The following is an 11942-nucleotide window of genomic DNA, read 5'->3' as shown; positions in this document are numbered from 1 at the left end:
TACTTAATTACTTATTACTTAAACTTTCATTGTTATGCAGATGATATGCAAGTATATCTATCCATCAAGCCAAAAGAAAAACCATAAAGGACATAAAAATCTGGTTTAGCTGCAACTTTCTGATGTTAAACTCAGATAAACTTGAAGTTATTGCACTGAGCCCTAAACACCTCAGAAAGTCACTATCTAAAGATATTGTTTCTCTAGAAGGCATTGCCCTCAGAGGTTTCTTACAGTGGTACTTGAGGCCTCAAGTACCACTGTAAGAAACCTCTGAGATTTCTTTGATGAAGATATGGAAAATGTGTAATTCCCAGTTTGGCTGATTCAATGGCTTAAGTCCTCCTCTCCTCGGCACACAGCGGGCAATACATCAACACAAGTTGTACAGAGTCCAGGACTAAACAACTGCCATCTGTTTGCTTCCCCTCCAGCACCAACCCACTTGCTAGTCTACAGTGGTACACCTTCACCTCGATGTTTCATGGTCCCCCATTCCCTGAATATTCTTTGGATTTTACAAAAATATATTTTAACTCCTGCATCACATTCAAACTACTGTTAAACATAAAAGCATAACTGCTGCAAACATTCAGATTAATCATCCAGCAATGAACCAGTGCTCTGGAAAAAGACACACCCCTGTGCTACATGTTGGGGCACGGCATTTTGGTGAAGAGGCGTGACAAAGCTCCACCCGTCACCTGAGTCGCCTGACACAAACCAAAAAAATGTTTGTCTCTGTGTGTCTCTCTTTAGTGAGAGCGGAAAACAGATTCACCTTCAGATCAAACTAACAGCTTCCTCTACAGGAGAGAAAGGTGGGAACTCCAACACTGCTGCTTCAACCTGCTGACTCTCCACACACTGAATGTGAGTTTGACCAAAAACACGACTCAAAGTGAAAGTAAACTTCAGTGAAGTTAGTGGAGGGGGACAGGAGCCATGACTGACTGTACTTTCTGTCTGCTGTGTTTTCAGCTTCACTCAGAGTCTAAATGGCTTCCAGATCAGAGGAGGATCTCTGCTGTCCGGTCTGTCAGGACGTCTTCAGAGATCCTGTTCTTCTGTCATGTAGCCACAGCTTCTGTAAAGACTGTCTGAAGAGCTGGTGGACACAGAAACCAGCACAGGAGTGTCCAGTTTGTAAGAGAAGATCTTCAAAGTTTGAACCACCTTGTAACCTGGTGTTAAAGCAGCTGTGTGAGTCCTTCTTACAGGAGAGAGATCAGAGAGCTTCAGAGGCTCTCTGCAGTCTGCACTCTCAGAAACTCACAACCTTTTGTCTGGACCATCAGCAGCCGGTGTGTGTCGTCTGCAGAGATTCAGAAAAACACAGCGACCACAGATTCAGACCCGTCGATGAAGCTGCACGACAACACAAGAAGAAACTTCAGGAAACTATGGAGCTCTTAAAGGAGAAGTTAAAGGTTTTTAAACGAGTTAAAGTGAAGTCTGAACAAACAGCAGCTCACATGAAGGTCCAGGCCCGACGCACAGAGACGCAGATTAAGGAGCAGTTTAAGAAGCTTCACCAGTTTCTGGAGGAGGAAGAGGAGGCCAGGATGGCTGCACTGAGGGAGGAAGAGGAGCAGAAGAGTCAGTCAGAGGATGAAGGAGGAGCTGGAGGCTCTGAGCAGAGAGATAGCAGCTCTTTCAGACACGGTCAGAGACGCAGAGGACGAGCTGAGAGCCGAAGACGTCTCCTTCCTGCAGAGATACAAGGCTGCGGTGGACAGAGTCCAGCAGCGCCCCCTGCTGGAGGATCCACAGCTGCTCTCAGGAGCTCTGATAGACGAGGCCAAACACCTGGGCAACCTCACCTTCAACATCTGGAACAAGATGAGGAACATGGTCTCCTACAGTCCTCTGATTCTGGACCCAAACACTGCTCATCCAAACTACATCCTGTCTGAAGATCTGACCAGCGTGAGAGCGAGAGGAGAGAAACAGCAGCTTCCTGATAATCCAGAGAGATTTGATAAACACTACTCTGTTCTCGGCTTTGAGGGCTTTAACTCAGGGACTCACAGCTGGGACGTCGAGGTTGGAGACACTGCAGGCTGGGTACTGGGTGTGTTAGCAGAGTCTGTCCAGAGGAAGGGGTTCATACAGTCTGGATTATGGAGATTGTGGTTCTATGAAGGTAAATACTTTGCACAGTCAGCACCAGATCCACCCACTGCTCTCAAAGTCAAGAAGAAGCTCCAGAGGATCAGAGTGAATCTGAACTGGAAAGGCAGAAAGCTGTCATTTTCTGATGCTGATACTAACACACACATACACACCTTCAGACACACTTTCACTGAGAGGATGTTTCCTTACATTACCACTTGGGATGAACTCAAAATATTACCACTGAAGGTCTGTGTGACAGTAAAACAGAGCAGTTAGAGAGAAAGACGATCATTATGTTCATGATGTTGGTCTTACTTAAAGGAGCTGAGGATATCTGTGGACGGACATGTTTTTGGGTTATCTGTCCATCTTCAAATTTAGCACAAACATCCATGTGGACTCAACGATGAACTGATTAGATTTTGGTGGTTATTGTTCAAAGTTCAAGGTCACTGTGACCCCGTCTGTCTCATTCTTGTGAATGTGATGTCTGAAAACACCTTGAGGGGATTTCTTCAAATATGGCAAAAACGTCCACTTTGTCTTAACTATGAACTGATTAGAATTCAGTGGTCAAAGGTCATTATGACCTTTTGTCCATCTCATTCTGGTGTATGCAATATCTGAAGAAGGCCTTGAGGGAGTTTCCCCAAATTTGGCACAAACATGCTTTCGGCCATTACTCAAGAATTCATATGCTAAAAGAAATGACTAACAGGATAAAATGATTAAGTGATGGCATTTATATTCAAGAGTTAAAAGGTCAACTATGACATCATAATATTCTGCAAAAACACTTTTTAGGCACTTAATTGGTGACAGTTTTTAATTTTTTTTTACTATCTTTTTGTTATTATTTAGACAATTTGCCTTTTGTTTATATTGTTGACTTTTTTAATTTGTAAAATTATTTCACTAAGTTTCTCATCTTTTGGCTCCTTCAACCTTGTTTTTAATCTGTACTGTGGTCATGTATCAATAAGTGCAAGTTTGATCGGCCAATCATTGTTCAGATCCAACAAACTTTATTTTAAATTCTAGTCCAGATTATAAAGTTTCCAAACATTTTAATGTATATTCATAGTGACACAGGAGGTGCCGGATCCAATTAAATAGGCTACGGTCCAAATGTGGGAGGTGCCAGATCCTGTTCTAGCAGGATCTAGAAAATCTTTAATAGAGCCTCATATAATTATATATTATATATAATAAATTATATATTGTATGTACATTGTATATAATTTCATAATCAGGATGACTCTGGTATTATTATCAAACACAAGCTATTTGAGTCTTATCTTAGGTGCAAAGACAAAAAGGGGTTCTGCTTTACATCATTGCATGTAACGTTAAAGTGCTATTGTTGGTGTTCCTAGCTGGTTAACTTTCAAGGTCAAATTACTTTGATGTTGCAGTGCATGTAAGACGCAGCAGCCAGTAACACCTCAAATCCTTGCTACTTTTTTGGTTATGTTTTTCTATTTTTTTTCAACTCTATGGCTCCTTCTGCTGAAGCATGACTTTTTCTATGATAGAGAAGCACTTATCAGTATCGGGAAAAGTTGTGTGGACTGAATGCAGCAGACCGCAAGACGATCCCCACCAATGGCCTATGCTGAGCGCCATTCAGACCATGGGGGAGAAACGAAACGGAAAGGTGCAGAGAGGGAAGAGAGCCAGCATCAGGGCGAGGCAGACTGACTTGGACCGAGAGCTGTTCCTCTACCAAGCCTTCTTCTGGCTAATGTCCGCTCGCAGGAGAATAATGTGATGAGATGTGATTGAGGATCGCTCAGCAACGCATCAGAAACTGCTCTGCGCACATCTTCAAAGGGACATGGTTAACCCCTAACATCCCGGATCAAGCTGTTGCACTTAATGGGCGGACCTTGTTCAGAGCCGACAGGACACAAGACTCCGATGTAAATTTTAAAAATGCAATGCAGGAATATATAATGCCATCAGCAGCAATATGCCCAAACAGCCGCATGGAATTTTAATAGTAGCAACTTTGTTTGAACTTTGTTTAAAAAAATGGCTTATAAATCTGCCTTTTACTGGTGTCTACACCGGTGGAGACACTGGCGGAGACACCGGTTGAGACACTGTCGGACAGTGACAGCGGAGCGGACATGGCTGGAATGCGTTCTATGGATATTCTATGTACTACATCTCATATTTCAATGGAGGAAAAGTTATATTGCGATTGATAACGTTACCGTTTAATCGCCCAGCCCTACTGTAAACACAGTGTGACAGCTGGATGACGGTCGGCAGCTCTCGTCTCAGGATGGGTCAGGACAACATGTGGAGCACGTGAACAATTAAGCCAGTTTTACACCAAATATGAAAATTTTAGTCTCTATAAGAATCATTGTCGAAAAAAAACCCATCACAAACTGGGCTCTGAACAGTTAGCTAAAGTTGTTATGAATAAGTTAACCAGACAAAAATACAAAGTATTAACATTTAATTTCTTACAAAATCAGCAATTATCCGAGACCTGAACGCAGAGCAAACTACAACACTGCTGCTGTGCCAGCAGACGGCGCTGTTGCAACTCTTTGCTAAAATTTAACCAACTATTTACTGTCACACACACACACACACGCACACACACACACATACACACACACACACCTATCTATCTCTATGTACCTACAGGTGAATCTAAAAAAACAGAATATTGTAAAAAAAAAAAAAGAAGTATTTTCCATCAGTTATTTAAGAAAGTGACAATTTAATATATGTTAGACTTATAACTAAAAGTTTTCAAGCATTTTCATATTTTAATTTTTATATTTATAACCTACATTGAGAAAAATGTTCAAAATATTGGAAACATACGACCCAAAACTACAACCCTCCGTGCCACACTGATGCAGTAATTCGTAGTAAAAAAGCTCTGCCCAAGTACTGAGTATAGAAATTAACATACTTATAATTTTTTGAATGATCTTAGGAAATATTCAGATTATTTAAGATACTGGATTTCTGGATTTTATTTGCATATAATGAATATACAATAAATAAAAGTTTACCTTTTTAAAACAAATTACTAAGAATAATTAACTTTTTCACAATATTCTGTTTTTTTTAGATGCACCTGTATATCTAGATAGATAGACAGATAGATAGAAATTTTTTTTAGACATAATATCTAGGTAAAAACTGCATTTGAAGTATTTTTTAGTACAACACACCTCATAATTGTTTTTTTTTTTACTAAAGTAGAGGTTTATTATCATTATCGTTATTATTATTATTATTATTATTGTTACTGTTATTATTATCATTAATAAATAAATAAAATAAATAATAATATTGTAGCTGTTGTGGTTATTATAAATTTTACTAGAAATATTATTATTATTGTTGTAGTTGTAGTTGTTATTACTATTAATGTTATTATTGTCATTATCATTATTACTTACGGTATTTGATAGGTTTAAAAATATTTTTTAGCAACATATATAACTTCTGTAGCTTAAGTAGGAGAAATGTGCAAAAAGCATTTTATTATGAGGAAACACAAACAGTCTTTAGCAACATAGTATATTATACTGTACAATGAGGACAGTGTGCATGTGTGTATGTGTTTGTGTGTGTGTGTGTGTGTGTGTGTGTGTGTGTGTGTGTGTGTCATTTCAGGAAAAATAATTGAATTTCAGGTGTAAAAAAGATCATTTTGTTGGGTTCTCTCGGCTGTTAAACATAATAACAGGTCATTTTTGACCCCTAAAACAACAGGAAATTTGGGTTGCACATTCAGCTGGAAACACAAAGAAACAGCACGTCAACTGGGCAGTTTTTGGAACTGCCCAAATCCTCTTTCAAACTCAAAAAAAGCCAGAATCCAGCAACAAAAAGTGAACACTAAATCCTCCAAAACTTGGTAAAAAACATAAAATTACCTTCTTCAGCTTGCTTCTTTTTCCCTTTGTCTCTTATTTTTCCCTCTTTCACAGCAGACAGCCTGACGCACAGGTGTGACTGATAACATAACCTGCACCCTAAAAACCCAACCAGCTAAATGGAATCCAGCCCTCATCAGTGTCAGTATTTACACCTGTGCCTCACCTGCTGTGACAAGTCAAAACATCCTGCGTGACAGAGGGCAGATCTCTCTCTCACCAGCAGGTGGCGCTGCAGTTCCACTGACTGACTGCTGCACTGTTTAACCCTTTGAAATCTGGATTATCATCAGTAGGTTTTTCTGTGTGTGTTTTGTTCAGATGCCTTGAACAAGCTGTCTGACCCCCTGAAACCTGAGAAAACAGATTTAATTCATTTCTAAAACACACAGACAAAGGCAATGGCCAGCGTGGCAACATTTTTTATTATTATTATTATTATTATAATAAAAATAAAAATATCAAATAATTAATTGATTTTTTTAAATTAAATGTTGCTGATTTTCATATAATTTTATTTTATAATGTTGCCATCTCTATGTTTTTGGAAAAAAATCTATAAATGACAATATGTAAATGTAAAATGTATATGTAAATGTGTAAATGACTATGACATGCTTTGGAACTTGAGCAAAGACATAGGCCAAAATTAAGCAAAACAAAAAATAAATAAAATAAAATAATAAAAAATAACAAATAATATTACTATTATTATTACCCTGCCCCCCATGTTAAGGGTTAACCCTAGGTTACTCATGAGAAAAATATGAACTCAAGTAGCAGATGAAAGCTGGTAGGAATTGTACTATGGCAGTAATAGTGGCCAATGTGACGGGCCAACATGTTCTCATCCCAAGTCGTCACATGTTGTCGCTTTGCAGGGGACTTCTGCGACTACATATTACGCTCTTGGTGTCCTTCTGCATCTGCTGTTTACGTTCCAGGATGCCGCTACCATGATGTCAACAAAAGCACATGGTGGGATCATGCTGCACATGGTTATGTTTAGATAATAAAAGCACATGGCAACCAACGCCAGGATGTCATCAAACACACATGCTGGCACCGATGGTTAAACATCACATTCAGACGGGAAGTGAAAACTGGACTCTGACATGCAAATCTGCAGTTTGTTGGATGCATCCACCGCCCCTCCTGCCTGCCCTTGCAGCATGATCCGCCGTCCTGTGGCGTATGATGCTGGCGTATCCGTCTGACCGTATAATGACACCAAGTATGTTTTTGTCGAATGACGTTCCCAGCTGATGCTGTCCAGCGGCGTGTTATGCAGACATGAAAGGTGGCTTTTGGCATCAGCATCTTGGTGGTTTATGTCTTTTAAAAAAAAAAAAAAAAATTTTTTTTTTTTACAAATTTTCAAGTAATTTTCTTGTAATTCCAACTCATTTCTTGACAATATTTTCAGTTAATCAATGCCTTCTTCTGATGTTTTTGAGAGGAATCAAACCACTTTTCTCCAGTTTCAGAGTACTCACGAGAAAAATATGAGCTCAGCAGCAGATAGAAGCTGGTAGAGATCGCACTATAGCGGCGGTAATGGCGACTGTGATAAGCTGTACATTAACGATGTAGTAAATGTACACGCAAAGGTTGAGCAACAGCACCGCATCTTTTTTTTTTAAATTAAAAGTTCACTTAAGGTAGTAATAACGTGTTAATTAACAGTCCAACAGTTAACCTTGTGTAACTTTTAACCCCTGGAGAGTCGTTAAATATCTACGTGTGTAACAACAGAGCTGCAGTCTCGCCCTCAGACCCTGAATGTGAACACATGCAGCCAGATGTAAACCGCAGCCGGTCCTGCGTAACTCAACCCCGAAGTTTGCCAGAACAGATCCATCATCATTTACGCCCCGCTGAGCGCTGTTTGTCCCCGCCTGCTAAAGGTCACGGCATAAGAGACTGTTTAGTGGCTCTGAGGTGCGTATGAAAGGCCGGCCTTGACGGCCTCGGCGGCAGCAGGGAGGAAATGAGCGTGAAATGAATGTCACATTGAAATCAAAGGCGGGGAAGATAAATGAGAGAGGTGGTTGGAAATCACCTGGACCGGGGGCGAGGGAGACACAGAGAGAGCGATGGATGGAAGGATGGATGGAGGGAAGGATGGATGGAGGGAGGAGTAATTATTAGTGATTGAGCAGCTTCCCCCTCGTGTGTTTCATTAGGAGCGACCTGTTCACACACAATCTCTTCTCTGTTGGGCCGTGCCAGAGCCCGGCAACTCCCGTTTATTTGACCATCTGAAATCTTAACAGTTAATACCTGTATATTTCCAGCATAATATTGTCTCTGGCAGAGATTGCCAGAAAATGTATCCCCATGAAAATAAACGGTTGCATTCGCATGCCAGGTAACACAAGGGCCATGTGCTGAAAAAGGAGGGGGCAGATGGAGGAGGTGGAGGTCAGACAGGTGAGGAGCAGGAGCAGGAGCAGGAGCAGGAGCAGGAGCAGGAGCAGGAGCAGGAGCAGGAGCAGGAGCAGGAGCAGGAGCAGGAGCAGGAGCAGGAGCAGGAGCAGGAGCAGGAGTAGGAGCAGGAGCAGGAGCAGGAGCAGGAGCAGGAGTAGGAGCAGGAGCAGGAGTAGGAGCAGGAGCAGGGGTGTTTGTAGGTTTCAGGACATTAGGGGGTTAGCTCTGGCCTCTGTAGGGAAAAAACTGCCAACATTTTTTTAAAGAAAACATGCCTCATGAGTTTGGAAGGCATGTTTTCTTAAAATACATAAATAAATATATATATACTGTATCAATATGGTGATTATATATATAAATAACTGAATTTTTCAAAAATGTTTTAAGCTTATTTTTTGGGCTTTTTTGCCTTTATTTATTTGATAGGACGGATGCCTGCTCAACCAGATGAGCTACTGAGTGCACCTTGGCATTTTTTTTTTAAAATTTGTGGAGCTTTTTTTCTTTAAAAAATTGTATTTAATGTTTTTATTTCCTTTTTTTTTGCAATTTTCTTTTTCTTCCTTTTTTTGCATTTCTTTTCTAAAAAAATGCGTTGATTTTTTAAAAAAATTTTTGGTGATTTTTAAAGTTTTCCTTTAACCCTTTGAAACCTGGATCAACATCAAATTTCTTGTACACATATATAAACCTTTATACTCAGAGCAAATTGGTTTGAATTCTTTGGAAAACATGGACAAAAAATGTTCTTCAATTTGCAAGAAATTCGTAAAAATAAGAAAATTACCTTTTAAGCTAGAGGAGAATTTCCAGAAAACAGCGTTAATAATAGTAATAACAATAAATTTTATTAATAAAGTGCTTTTAAAGGAACTCAAAGACACTGTACAAAGTAAAAAGCAGGACAGACATAATAACATAACTCACGAATTCACAGCAAACAAAACAACGACATACAAAACCCCCCACTGAACAATCACACATTAAAAGCCTGTTTAAGAGTTTATTTTTTATTATTATAATTATTGTTATTCTATATGTGTTATATTATTAATATCTAATAGCTTTTTGTCTTGATTGTTTCTTGGTTGTTTTTTTGTGCAAATTTTCTTGTGCTTTTTAATAATATCTTGCTTTTTGTTTTATTTCTTCCTAAGTTGTTCATTGCCTTATCCCCAATTTATTTATTTATTTTTTAAAGAAATCAAGATAATTTGCTCAGGTTTCAAAGGGTTAAATGACAAGCTCAGCATTCATCACTAAGGCAAAAAGTAGCTGCGTGCTTCATTAGATCCGCCCTCACTTTTCCTCTGTGAAAACACAGAAACACCTGCACACACGCCGCCATTTCTCATCATCATGTTACCGAGCGCCGCCCGCCTGCAGCCGTTTCCACCTCCACACATTTCCACCGTGCGTCAAAGGAAAGGGGGGCTGTGGAAGGTGATAGGCTACAATCATCACCACCACCACCATCATCATAAAATACACACACACAGGGACATGTTTACACACACACACAGTTTATCAGGAGCCAGAGTGGGGTTTTTCTTTTCCCCCGGGCTGGAAGGCTCCGGGGAGGAGGAGGGCCGAAAGTCAACATTTCCAGGGTGAAGCTAAATGACGGAGCTGCAGCCGCTCAAACCACAGGCACGTTAAGCAAACACCTGTGGCTCAGGTGGAAAAGCAAGGCCTCTCCGGCCGAGAGAAGGAGCTCTTTCTCTCAGGATCAAGCCTCTCAGCGTATGGCCACTTGACACTACGGGAGCTTAAGAGTGAAAGCTGTAATTTTTATTGCAGAACGTGGGGACGGACTTTCAACCTTCTGCTGTCTAAACAAAAAATACATTAGGTGCAACAATCAACTGCAACACACTCTTTTATATTAAAAGGAGAGTTCAACCAAAAAATGAAAATTAAGTCATTATCAGACAAAGTTTCATACTTTACGTAGGCTACAAAACACTGCTGGAGGTTCACCGGAAAAAGGCATTCATCTCTGAAACAATTAAAACAAATGGTGACCAGGACTCAAATGTACATAATACAACTTCGAAATGTCTCCATACTGCTTATCTGTAGTAATCCAAGTGTCCTGAAGCCCTGATGAGCCAAGTTGTTTTGAAAAAAACATCACTGGCGTATTGTTTTAGCCTTTTTATCAAAGAAAATTAGTGTGGGGTTTGGACTGAACGCAGCAGACCGCAAGAGGATCCCAACCAACAGCATACGGCGAGCAGCCAGTCAGACCAGAGGGGAGAAACAAAACCAAAAGAGGACAAAGAGAGGGAGGAGAGCCGGCATCAGGGCGAGGCTGACCCGACTTGGACCAAGAGCTGTTCCTCTTCCAAGCCTTCATCTGGCCAATGTCCGCTCGCAGGAGAATAAAGTGGATGAGATGTGACTGAGACTCACTCAGCAACAGGACATCAGAGACTGCTCTGTGCACGTCTTCACAGAGACATGGTTAACCCATGGTTTTTAAATGTATTGTTTTCTTTTATGTTTTTTTTTTTAAAAGCGTATTTTTTTTTTTACCTTTGGCGATTTTTTTCTCTAAAATTTTTGATGATTTTTTTAAAGTTTGGGCTTTTTTTTCCTTTTTGGTGATTTTTACATAACTATTCCTTTTTCTATTCCTTTAAAACCTGGATCATCAGAAGATTTCTTGTACATGTATTTAATTATTTTGACAGTGAAGCAATTCACTCAAGAAAGGCTTGTAGTTGTGATTTTATTCACACATTTCCTCAGAATTTTTCAGTCTTTTTATCTTTCTTTGCATCACATGTGCTTTTTGACTTTAGAACTTCCTAAAATATCTTAAAATAAACCTTGAAAATATCTTTGCGAATATGACCGCTGCTGTCAGTTGAAAGTTTTGGAAATGTCAGCGACCAAATAAACTCCCTCTGACACGCAACAACAACAACGTAGACATATTCCAGGAAACAAGTCAGTCACAATGTATATACAATAACCAACGTATTCCTTCATAACAACAACTAAATACTGTGACGTGAGTGCGGTCTGTCTGATTGTACGTTTGTTTCTCCCTCCGTGTTTTAGCTCGAACTCCCTTTTTCCAGCGCTGCCTGAGAAAAGTCACCATGTTCCACGCTCGCTGCAAAGGTCACCACGAAAGGTTTACAGTTCACCCAGCGTGTCCAAACTTGTCACAGTTTCCATGTTTGAGGCACCAGTTTGCTGCTCTCTCTCGCTCTGTGTCTCTCTGTCGTGTCAGAGGAGCTTTGGCCCTGAACTGGAGTTAACTCGTTCTCTACCTCCTCCTCGTCCACCCCGGGGAGCACTCTCTGTGAGCGATGAAGAAACTAATAAACAGACTCTCGCAGTGATCCGTGTCACATTGTTTGGCCCACCTGCAACCTGTAAACTCCTCACCGCGGACTGGATGTTCTCAATTTGTTCCACCAGGAGGCCCTGGCTTATATTAGCCTAAAGGGGGCACTGGAAGAGCAT

At 40.3% G+C, this 11942-nt stretch overlaps 1 pseudogene; it reads left to right on the top strand.

The window, feature by feature from the left end:
• The first annotated feature begins 788 nt into the window (after nt 1-788).
• Nucleotides 789-2526, top strand: LOC121949776 (annotated as a pseudogene).
• The last annotated feature ends 9416 nt before the right edge of the window (nt 2527-11942 follow it).

The sequence above is a fragment of the Plectropomus leopardus genome, chromosome 2 (genome assembly GCF_008729295.1).
Source record: "Plectropomus leopardus isolate mb chromosome 2, YSFRI_Pleo_2.0, whole genome shotgun sequence".
In the NCBI taxonomy this organism is placed as follows: Eukaryota; Metazoa; Chordata; class Actinopteri; order Perciformes; family Serranidae; genus Plectropomus; species Plectropomus leopardus.
Note: the sequence above shows the minus strand (reverse complement) of the source record. Positions and strands in the feature narration are given on the sequence as shown.